Source organism: Medicago sativa, chromosome 8 (genome assembly GCF_051527215.1).
Source record: "Medicago sativa cultivar Bolivia chromosome 8, Bolivia_mono, whole genome shotgun sequence".
NCBI classification, from domain to species: Eukaryota; Viridiplantae; Streptophyta; class Magnoliopsida; order Fabales; family Fabaceae; genus Medicago; species Medicago sativa.
The window spans coordinates 59504766-59515000 of record NC_140756.1 but is presented as its reverse complement, the minus strand read 5'-3'; the positions used below and the strand labels follow the sequence as shown (position 1 = coordinate 59515000).

At 31.9% G+C, this 10235-nt stretch overlaps 1 long non-coding RNA gene across 1 annotated transcript; it reads left to right on the top strand.

The window, feature by feature from the left end:
* Positions 1–7240: 7240 nt before the first annotated feature.
* Positions 7241–7720, top strand: LOC146900047 (uncharacterized). The gene is made up of 3 exons (XR_015021386.1): positions 7241–7374; positions 7478–7579; positions 7670–7720. It is a non-coding gene; the product is annotated as an uncharacterized LOC146900047 (long non-coding RNA).
* The last annotated feature ends 2515 nt before the right edge of the window (positions 7721–10235 follow it).

The window sequence follows — 10235 nt, the reverse complement described above, 5'->3', positions numbered from 1 at the left end:
TAATTCATGTATGCGACACTTCACGCCTTCACCTACTGTCGAATATTGTGTGTCGAAAGGTTTTACAATTCTTGAGACTAAATATCTCAAGACGGGTGAATTTTTGGAGTTTACACTCAAGGTTTCTTTTGGTTAATCTTATTTATTTATACCTGTGTGATTTTCTCTTCTCTTCCTTCCTAGTGGTGGTGGAAAATAGGAACCTTTTTGCATTGTTGTGGGATATCTTTGCACCCTTAAAAGTGGTACAATCTTTTCATGAAAACTTCTTCTGTCTCGGCTACTCACAAAGTGGTACAATCTTTTAATGAACTGATTCTAATTAACTCTATCATTAAACTTAATTAAATTAATTACTTAATTGAATTTTTTTGTCTTCGTCTTCTCCATGGTCTTTGATTTTGGATCTGTTAGCCTGTATTTTTGACAGGCTACAATAAAAGCAGTCGATTAAGTTTGACTCAAGTGCTGAAAGAGTCTGAACCAGTACGATGTCCAAGTTGGGTCGAGTTCGTAAGTTTGAAGAGATACTAACATTCGAGCGGAGAAGCTTCGACAAGCAAGCAAGATATCGACAAGCAAGCATGATATCAAAGAGGAGTTGATACCAGATCAATGAGCCAAAAACAGTTACTGTCGAAGGAGATATCATTTGAAATTCAAAAGGTGTCTAGGGTAGTTTTAGTGGTTATGCTCGACGGTTTCTGTATAGGCAGTTACTTAGTCTCCAAATAAGAGTTTTCCACAAGGAAAACGGGTCACAATTCGCATACACACAAAACTTACACGCTCAAACTATCCGCACTATAGGAGAAACGAGTAAACAAGTTGCAAATATATGAACCTGTGTACCACTTTTAATTCATTTATGCAATTTTACCCTTTTCTTTAAATTCCTTGCAATTTATCCTTTTTTTTTCTTGGCGTTTAGCTTCTCGGATTCGACGCGTGTTCGATCCTTCTTTTGTACTTTTTTGGTTCACTTCAAGAACAAACATAATCTTTGTCAAACAAGAACGCAACACACCCCGAGATTTACTGATTGATCTCTCAAGTTAACCATTTTCGGAAACCACGTTTGTTTACTAAGAACCAGGGTAAATAGGATCTTAACACCATCCCATGCTGTTTTTTAATGTTTTCTCTCAACACTCGCACGTGCTCTCTCCTTCTTCTCCTCCTCCTCACTCTTCCCCACTCTAGTACAAATCAAATCCTAATTAAATTAAATCTCTCTTGCAATAATTAAATAAAGAGTCAATTATATTTTTGGTCCCTATAAATATTTACAGTTTTCGCTTTGGTCCCCCAAAAAAATTTCTTATTTTTTTAGTCCCCACAAAATTTTCCATCCACCATTTTGGTCCCTGCGGTTAAATGGAGTTAACGGCTGATGACATGGTAGCGCCATGCTGGCCATTTTTAATGACTGTGTTGTGATTTGGCATGCCACATAGGATATTCATATATTTATATTTAAAAAAAAACATTTTTTTAGTAGAAAAAATAAAAAAAAACAATATCATAACACGAGAGAATACAAGCTTTAATGAGTAACAACACATCTACAAAATTCTACAAGATATAATACTGCAAAGTAATGGTTTAAATGTATAAATATATTATTTTCCAAAATTAATTGTGAGGGTAAGTACTATATTGCCTCATTGTCATCTCTTGTAATGACTTGTTTGTTCTACATTTTAAGTTTATAAATTAAAATGTATGTAGTGATTATTATTATAGTGTCCAAAGATGATTCACAATCTTCTAACAATAACAACCATTAATTTGGTTGAAATTTTTGTCTCGTCAAAAAATAATAATTATAACTACAAAATATATCAAGGCTAGTTTTTAAACCTATCACTTTTTTTTGTCAAAAAAAAAAACCTATCACTTTTAAGAAGTTTGGTGTGGATTAGTGAAATAAGCACAAAAGCCTCATTTTTCCTGATACGTTCAATGCATAATTGTCATAACTAGGTCATGGTTCAATCTTAATTAAGGTGTATGTGAATGTATTTATAGTTTAATTAATATATGTATAATTTTTTTACACGCACATTTAATGATGTGTTGCCACATCAATTAATCAAGTTGAAATTTGGATAAAATAAAGTTGTTAGAAAACTTTCTTTTGGTAAACAACGTTTTTTTATTTCAAAATGAAACTTGATTTAGGTTAAATCAAAGTGTTTTGCGTTATTAATGAAAACGTAAAAGCAATGAGCTAAGTAAAGGATGTATGATGCTTCTTTTGGCTAGTTCCGGCTTAACCGACATCTTTTTAGTTTTTTAGTTTTTCTCTTATCATTGCTTATATTTTTATCTTATGGTTGCTTATCATCGCAGTGACAACGACTTTAGATGAAATATCTTTGGATTTCAAAAGATCACGACACCTCTCTAAAGTCCAAGTGACGTTATCCTCCTTCTCATGCATTACACAAGCAAATGCAGTAGAGAACGTTAACTCGGTAGAAGTAACATCAACAAACTCAAGCACAGAAGACAATATTTGTTGGTCTTATAAGTCGAATCTAACGCAAGCGCATGAGAGAACGTGTTAAACAACTTGATGGATTCGGAATGCATTACAAAAATACCTTTGATATCATCGAAATATGCATACATCCTATAATGATACATATGCTTATTCTTAACTCATGATTGCAAGAGATGTTGTATTTATGATCTCGGACCCCTAATAGATTGCCTATACTTGTAACGTGCATTATAAATATGTTCGATAGTAGTTGTAGTTCAATCGTTCCTATTCCTTAAATAGGTAAAAATATGTCTTGGAGGAACCAAGCAGTCTGTCAAGTCACAAAGGTGACTACTGTCATTTGGGTTTAGATTTCTGACGGTTTTTTGATCTTTCAACTCAAGTGTCGTCTCATGGTTGTGTTTTTCGTTAGCAATTGAATTTAATCACCAGCAATCAACAAATAACCTCTCAAATAAAACAGACACTCATAGTTCACTGAACTAGCTATCTCACGCTTAGACAAATTCTTGTACTCAGTATGTGAACCTCCTCTTTCACATATTAATGTAACAAATGCATTTCAGCTATTTCCACCATTATATAGTTTACCGATAACAACAGTAAATCCTAGCTTCCTTGCTTATTCTCAAACCCACTCTAACAACTTGTTCAGTAATGCAAACTTTGTTTTAGTGGTAAATTATTCTCGATGATCAATAGAAACAACAACATGCACCAATGGCTGGGCACATGTAAACAGTCCTGTTGTTGCATGCATCTGTTACACCCAGTTTAATCTTGGAACCTTGGTCAAACCTACGAGCACTGCACATCGCTCCCCAATCACCGAAGAAGACATATTACAACCCATCGTCTTGACAGAATTCCATGACAACTTTCCAAACATATCCAACGTAGTCAATCAGTGTGAGCTCAGTTCTTTCCAAAGGGAACACATTTCGGCAGAACCCAAGCCATCCCAACCTCTAATTGAAAACCAACAAAAAACAAGAATACAGAAACATCAAAACAAAACAATCACACATAAGTTGGACCAATCAACTAACCAAAACACCAGAAGAAACATCAGAAGCCGTCAGGACTTTAACAATCGTGTGGACGAAAGTGGTGGGAAGAAAAAGAGCAGCTGCACCATATGGAACGAATGAACTTCGGTAAGCACCTGCCTCATGATTCTCCAGCAGCATCCGATGTGGTGGCTTTTTTTTTAGGGTATGCCAACTCCACACCATGCAATTTTCTTATCTCAAGCAAAAAAGGTGTCTGTTTGCATAGATTAGAGTTACCCAAGCACATGAACCAATTCCATAATACTTCCTCAGAAACTCCCAACCATCAGTGAAGTAAACCCTTCCATTTCTCTTCTCAACATTCCTCAGAAACTCCCAGCCATCAGTGAAGTAAACTCTTCCATTTCTCTTCTCAACATAACCGGTAAATCGCTTCTCTTGTTGTTCGTTTTTAATTTTTTTTATTTTTTATTTATTTTCAAATATAGCCTAAAAATGACAGTGATTGGAAGCCCACTGTCGTCGCAAAAAGTGCACAAAAAACGTAAGAATAGATCGAAGTATCCGACTCCGGAAACTTCGATCTCGTAAAGTAACTTACCGTTACGGTTAACATCGCACATGAGGCGATGAATACTAACCCAGTAACGTAATATAAAGTGGATATAATCTTAATGTTACATTTTTTTTATCATTAATTTTGTTGCCAAACAACAATTAATTGTGCCCATGTAACAACAACCTGTTAAAAAGGTATATTTTATCAAATTATTACCGTCATCTCGAAGAGCTTGATTGTCTTCTTTATATGTTGGGGTTGTTGACATAGAGGCAACAAGCCCCAACAAAATATTGAACATGTTACAAATTTTAACTAAATTGTTAAGAGAATCTGTTTGTTGTTCCTGATTTTGATCCATTAAATACTTAAAAAAAAACTAAAATCAACCAAAAAAACCGAAAAATCAACAAAAATAGCAAAAAAAATCAACAAAAACTATGGTTTGGTGACTCATTAATGATTTTCATAGTTTGATATATACAACACTAACCCATTTTTTTAGCAAATATACAACACTAACCTATGGTTTGGTGAATAGTAATTAATATGAATTGTGAGATTGATAACCATTTTTTAAGCCGATTTTCTAAAGCACGAACCAATATAAAAAAAAAAATACAAAGTACGGAGATATCTGTAACGTTTTTATATAAAAAAACTAAACATAAAAAATTGGTACAACAATTTGATATAACTAAACAACAAACTATTTGATATAGATCTATAATTTGATACTAAATTAGTTACATGTATAGTTTTTTTTTTTTTTTTAATTTGATACAGTTTGATATATATACCAAATTGTTTATACTAAACATCCAATAATTTGAGATGCTAAATATATCAAAGGGACATCAGAAAGAATAAAAAGACTCAAAGATGAATTTCTTTAAATTGAATAATCTTACTTTAATATATATATATATATATGTATGTATAGTGAATAATTGACAAATTTGAGGAAAATATAAATTAGTAAATATAAATCTTAAATTAGTATAATTGGTTTTTTTATATAGTAGATTTTTTTTTGAAAAATAATATGATATCAAAATTTTTGAGTTATAGAATAATTTATATAATTGAGGCGGAAAGGGAATAAATGGTTTTATGGTAGTTTTTTCACCTCTAATTATACCCTTAAATAAATTTACCTCTATAAAAATGCTTTATTGTTGGTATCATTAAAAATGATAAGAATTTATATTATATTTCTTATATCGTTGGTATGATTGAAAAAGATAGGTTTAGTTTGTTACAGTACGAAATTGTAAAAATATCTATAACTATAATTTAATCAAAATTTTTTTTTAATATAAATCAAAACTATATAATAACTACTTTTCCTAATTTATATGCATTTGCGCAATAAAAAGAGTGGACATTGTTCGTCTAAACATTAGTGTGTTTGTGTGTGTATGTGTGTTCGCTCGCGCGCGCGCACGTGTGTGTGTTGATGCATGCAATTTTAATATGTGAAATCTGTTTATAATTCTGCATGTATCTAGACCTATTGATATGTTATATTCACTCTTAATATGCATACAACTAAATAAAAATGGTAAATTTGTAAAAATAAATAATGTATTTGTGATTTTTTTTTTACGATACATGCATTTGTCATTTGATCGATATTAATTGAGAATATTCTAACAAATCATTACTTTGAAAAAAGAAAGAAAGAAAGGAACTACAAAGGTTACATGAAAAAGAAAAAAATAGTTGAATAGTTAATTAAATGAGTTTGTTGAGATATTATTGCAAAAATAAAATCAAAAAAATAAAATTAGATTTGGTTTGTTGAGATATATATATGAAGAAAAAAATAGATTTGATTTATTGAGATATATATGCAAAATAAAGTAAGCGGGAAATTGAATGTATATGGTGATGCCACTTGTAAATTGTTCTAATAAGAATAACCTTTAATATATATATATATATATATATATATATATATATATATATATATATATATATATATATATATATATATATATATATATAGATTTGATGATGGATAAGTATGAGGTTGTCAAGTTTGGGTGATGGGAATTTTGGTGTGGCTAGGCTTCTTAGAAATAAGGAGACCAAGGAGCTTGTTGCTATGAAATAGATTGAACGTGGCCAAAAGGTTTCTCTTCTCTCTTTTAATTCAAGTATTTTACTTTTTTTGTCTGTTTTATCTGTTTTTTGTTCATCATTTTTTTGAGTTTTATCAATATCATGTTTTGTATTTGGGGTAATACTTATAAAGTTGGAATTTTGATTGGTGAAAAGTGGAAAGCAGGTGTTAAGACATGCATGTAGTACCCCAATTTTGTCCGACCTTTTTTTAAAAAATAAAATAAAATAAATGACAATAGATTTTATCTTGTTTTTTCCTTCTTTGTCAATTTTCTCATAAAAAAATAAAATAAAAAAATAAATTAAAAGGTTTCATTCATAGATAAGTACAAGAGGAATGCTATGTGTTCAATCCATTTACATTTTTTTTTACATCAATAAATACAAATACAAAAAAAAATATAAAGTAAAAAAAAGCACATGAAAAGAGAACGACAATAAACATTGGGCGACACTGCCTGTGAAAAAACTTTATCAGTTAAAGATAAACGAGAGGAATACCTGGCTTTTTACCGGAGTGACGACGCCTATCGCACGCCAGTCAAACTCCTCCGGAAGTTCCTCGGCTGGAACTGCAGCTGCCTCAACATGCATCGACATGACAGTTGGCTTGAGTCCATGAGCTGAGGCGAACTCCGAGGTGGTGTAGTCAGAAAAGTTGGTGACTCCATGAATTGCACCATCAAGCCTCTGGTGAAGCTTGGCTTTCTCGAGGTTTGCCTTGAATACCGATACTCGGTATTCATGCTCCTCCTGGCTAGAATAATCTCGAGGTTTTCTCAAAGACCATTTTTTCTCTTAAAAGGGTTTTTTCGACGTTTCCCCTATTTTAATAAACATTGGTGGCGACTTCATTGTCTTTCGAGCAGCCCTCGAATTTTTTAGGCCGCTTCAATGCATTTGTGCAAATTAAAGAAATTGAACAGGGGATAGAAAAATTCAATTAAAAATTATAGCTTTCACACATGAAGCTTCCCCTGATTTTGAAAAGTTATTATTTGTTGAAAAGAAGGAAAAAAAGCTATTATTTTGACATCTGGGATTATCAGTTTTTTTTCTAATTTTTTCTGCTACTTCATTTCCAGATTGATGAGAATGTGGCTAGCGAGATTATCAACCACAGATCTCTTCGGCACCCGAATATAATTCGCTTCAAGGAGGTAAGGACTTTATTTGTTTACCTGTTGGATCAGTTTGTATTGATTACACTGTTAATTGTTCTGAGTTGTTAACTGTTACTTCAATGGGGTTTTGATTGGTCAGGTGGTTTTGACCCCTAATCATTTAGCAATAGTAACACAATATGCAGCTGGAGGGGAACTCTTTGAGAGGACCTGTAATGCTGGTCGGTTCAGCGAAGATGAGGTTAATAACTTGACATGGTTTCAGAATTTTCTGTTTCAGTGTCATTGTTGTTGTATTCATATCTCATTTATTTTTCCTTTGTTTATCCAGGCTAGATATTTCTTTCAGCAGCTGATATCTGGTGTCTATTACTGTCCTATGGTATAATCATGCACATTTTTTGGAAAATTATACAGGACTCTGTCTTCAAAAGTTCGCAAAGTGAGAACTTATGTTTTTACTCTTCTTTTGCAGCAAATATGCCATAGAGATTTGAAGCTAGAAAATACACTTTTAGATGGAAGCCCTGCACCTTGCTTGAAAATCTGTGACTTCGGTTATTCCAAGGTACTGGAATGAATTGTATTGAGTTTTAAAGTTTGGACAATTATTTAGTTTAGTGTCTAAATCTCTTGAGTGTTTCTTATTTGTGGTGTAGTCATCTTTGCTCCATTCTCGACCTAAATCAATTGTTGGAACTCCAACTTATATGGCACTAGAGGTTCTTTCTAGGAGGGAGTATGATGGAATGGTATGTACTCTTTTTTCAGAATTGGTTCTGCATAGTTCTTTACATCTTTGTGTGTCTGCCTCAATACATGTTTGCTATCTCTAATTTTATAGCTATATTCATTTGATCATGCGATCTGGAAAAAGTCTTTAACGCATCTACTGAACCAATGCATTTATGATTCTATAATTGTCTTAGTTGGCTGATGTGTGGTCCTGTGGAGTGACCCTAGACATGGCAACGGGGCGGGTTTAAGCATCTTCGTCCCCGCCCTCGCTTGCATGCACCCGCCCCCGTCCCCAAATCATATTGGGGTATATATTGAACACCCAACCCTGCCCCCACCCCCACCCGTAAAAACTCTATTTTTTATAAAATATTTTAAAAATGCATATTTTTTCATTTTTTTCATAGTAATAAACAACAATAGTTATATTAATAATTAAAGATCTAATAAACTTTTTTTTAAAAGAGCAAAATAATTATAACAAGTATGTTTCTAAAGAGTAATGATATATTAAAATAGGTTGGTGTTTATGTAAATAAGATTATAAAATTTAATAAAGTAAATTTTAAAAAGCGGGTGCGGGGCGGGGGTGGGTGCGAGCAGGGCCGTTCCAATAAAATTGGAGGCTCGACTCTAATATTAAAAATGACCCCTAATAAAAAAAATTAATGATAATTTAAACAATTGCAAATAAACAATGAGGATTATTTTGATTTTAATTTGTTTTGTTGAATTTTTTGTTTGTTGATAGATGTGTCGGTTTGGCCTAACTTGTCAATCTACTCTTTTTTTTTGTTGACAGAAAAGTCCATTTACTCTTTATTTTTGTCAAATAATAATTGTTTGATTTAGACCTACGTAACCAAATAAAACATTATAATACATCATTTTCTTCTTCTTCTGTTTTTTTTGGTACAAATTTTCTTCATTTCTATTCACTAGTCGCTATTGATATCTTTGATTTATGTGTTTATATAAGTGCACAAAAAAGGATAAAAAAGGATCTATTGAGTTGAAGGGTCGTAACCTAGATTACGGGAACCAGAAGTATATATGTGTAGTACTCTTCTTCTTCCAAAGTTATACTCAATATTTATTTTTCATCTTATTTATGTAACTAAAAATGGAAAGCTATAATGTAGATTCCTTGTACGTTGTCCCCGTGAGCTTAGCTCAAATGGTAAGGACAATACATAATATATGCAAGGTCCGGGGTTCGAATCCCGGACACCACAAAAAAAAAAAAGATTCCTTGTACGGTGTGATCTGGTCGATTATGGATCTATAGGATAATTAGAATTAGTACTTTTGAATGAGCAAATAAGAATGTTAATCTTTCAAATATGTGTTTTGTTTTAAATATATTTTTTTGTATGATCAACTAAATAATTAATTAGGAAAAAAATAATACACCGAATGATCAAACTTTGTTATTAGTTTTTTTTTAAAAAAAAAAAACAATCAATGTTAGTATCATGCTAAGAGTAGGTTTCGAACCCTCAATCTTCTTATCACTCTGCACCTTAACTCTTCGCCCAAAGAATCTTTATATCTAATGTTTTGTTACTAGTTACTAGTTTTAAAAGAGTATTTTTCGACAAAAAAAAAAAACAGAGTATTTGATAATTGGGAGAAAAATAAAATTTGTATAGAACTAAGATTGAAAATATGTTTGAATTGATCATGTGCACTCAAGTTCGATCGGTGACTAAAATAACATTATGTCAAATTTTACTTACCTTTAACCAAAGTCTGAATATGGTCTTTATTCACTAGAAACCAAAGGATCATGACCATTAATTGGATTTAATTTTCATGAAATTGGACATGTACCTTCACCAAGGAATACTAGTACAAAGTTCTTTATTTGCGCTACTGACATGTTTCACTATGCCAATAAAAATGGGTAAATGAAGATTATGATTCCTATAATGTTTTAATGAGTTTCTATTTATTGTATACTTAACCAAAATATTTTGTTTTGTTAATCTATCACATGATCCTTCCTAGGACTTTCTGCTAAAAAACATTTTTAAAAAGTTATAATGACTAGAATAAATATCAAATTATTTTATGGAGTTCAAAAAATATTTTAACCATTTGAGGCCAATTATAGATAAATAGGACCACAGTGAAATTGGATCGTCTCCTAACACATG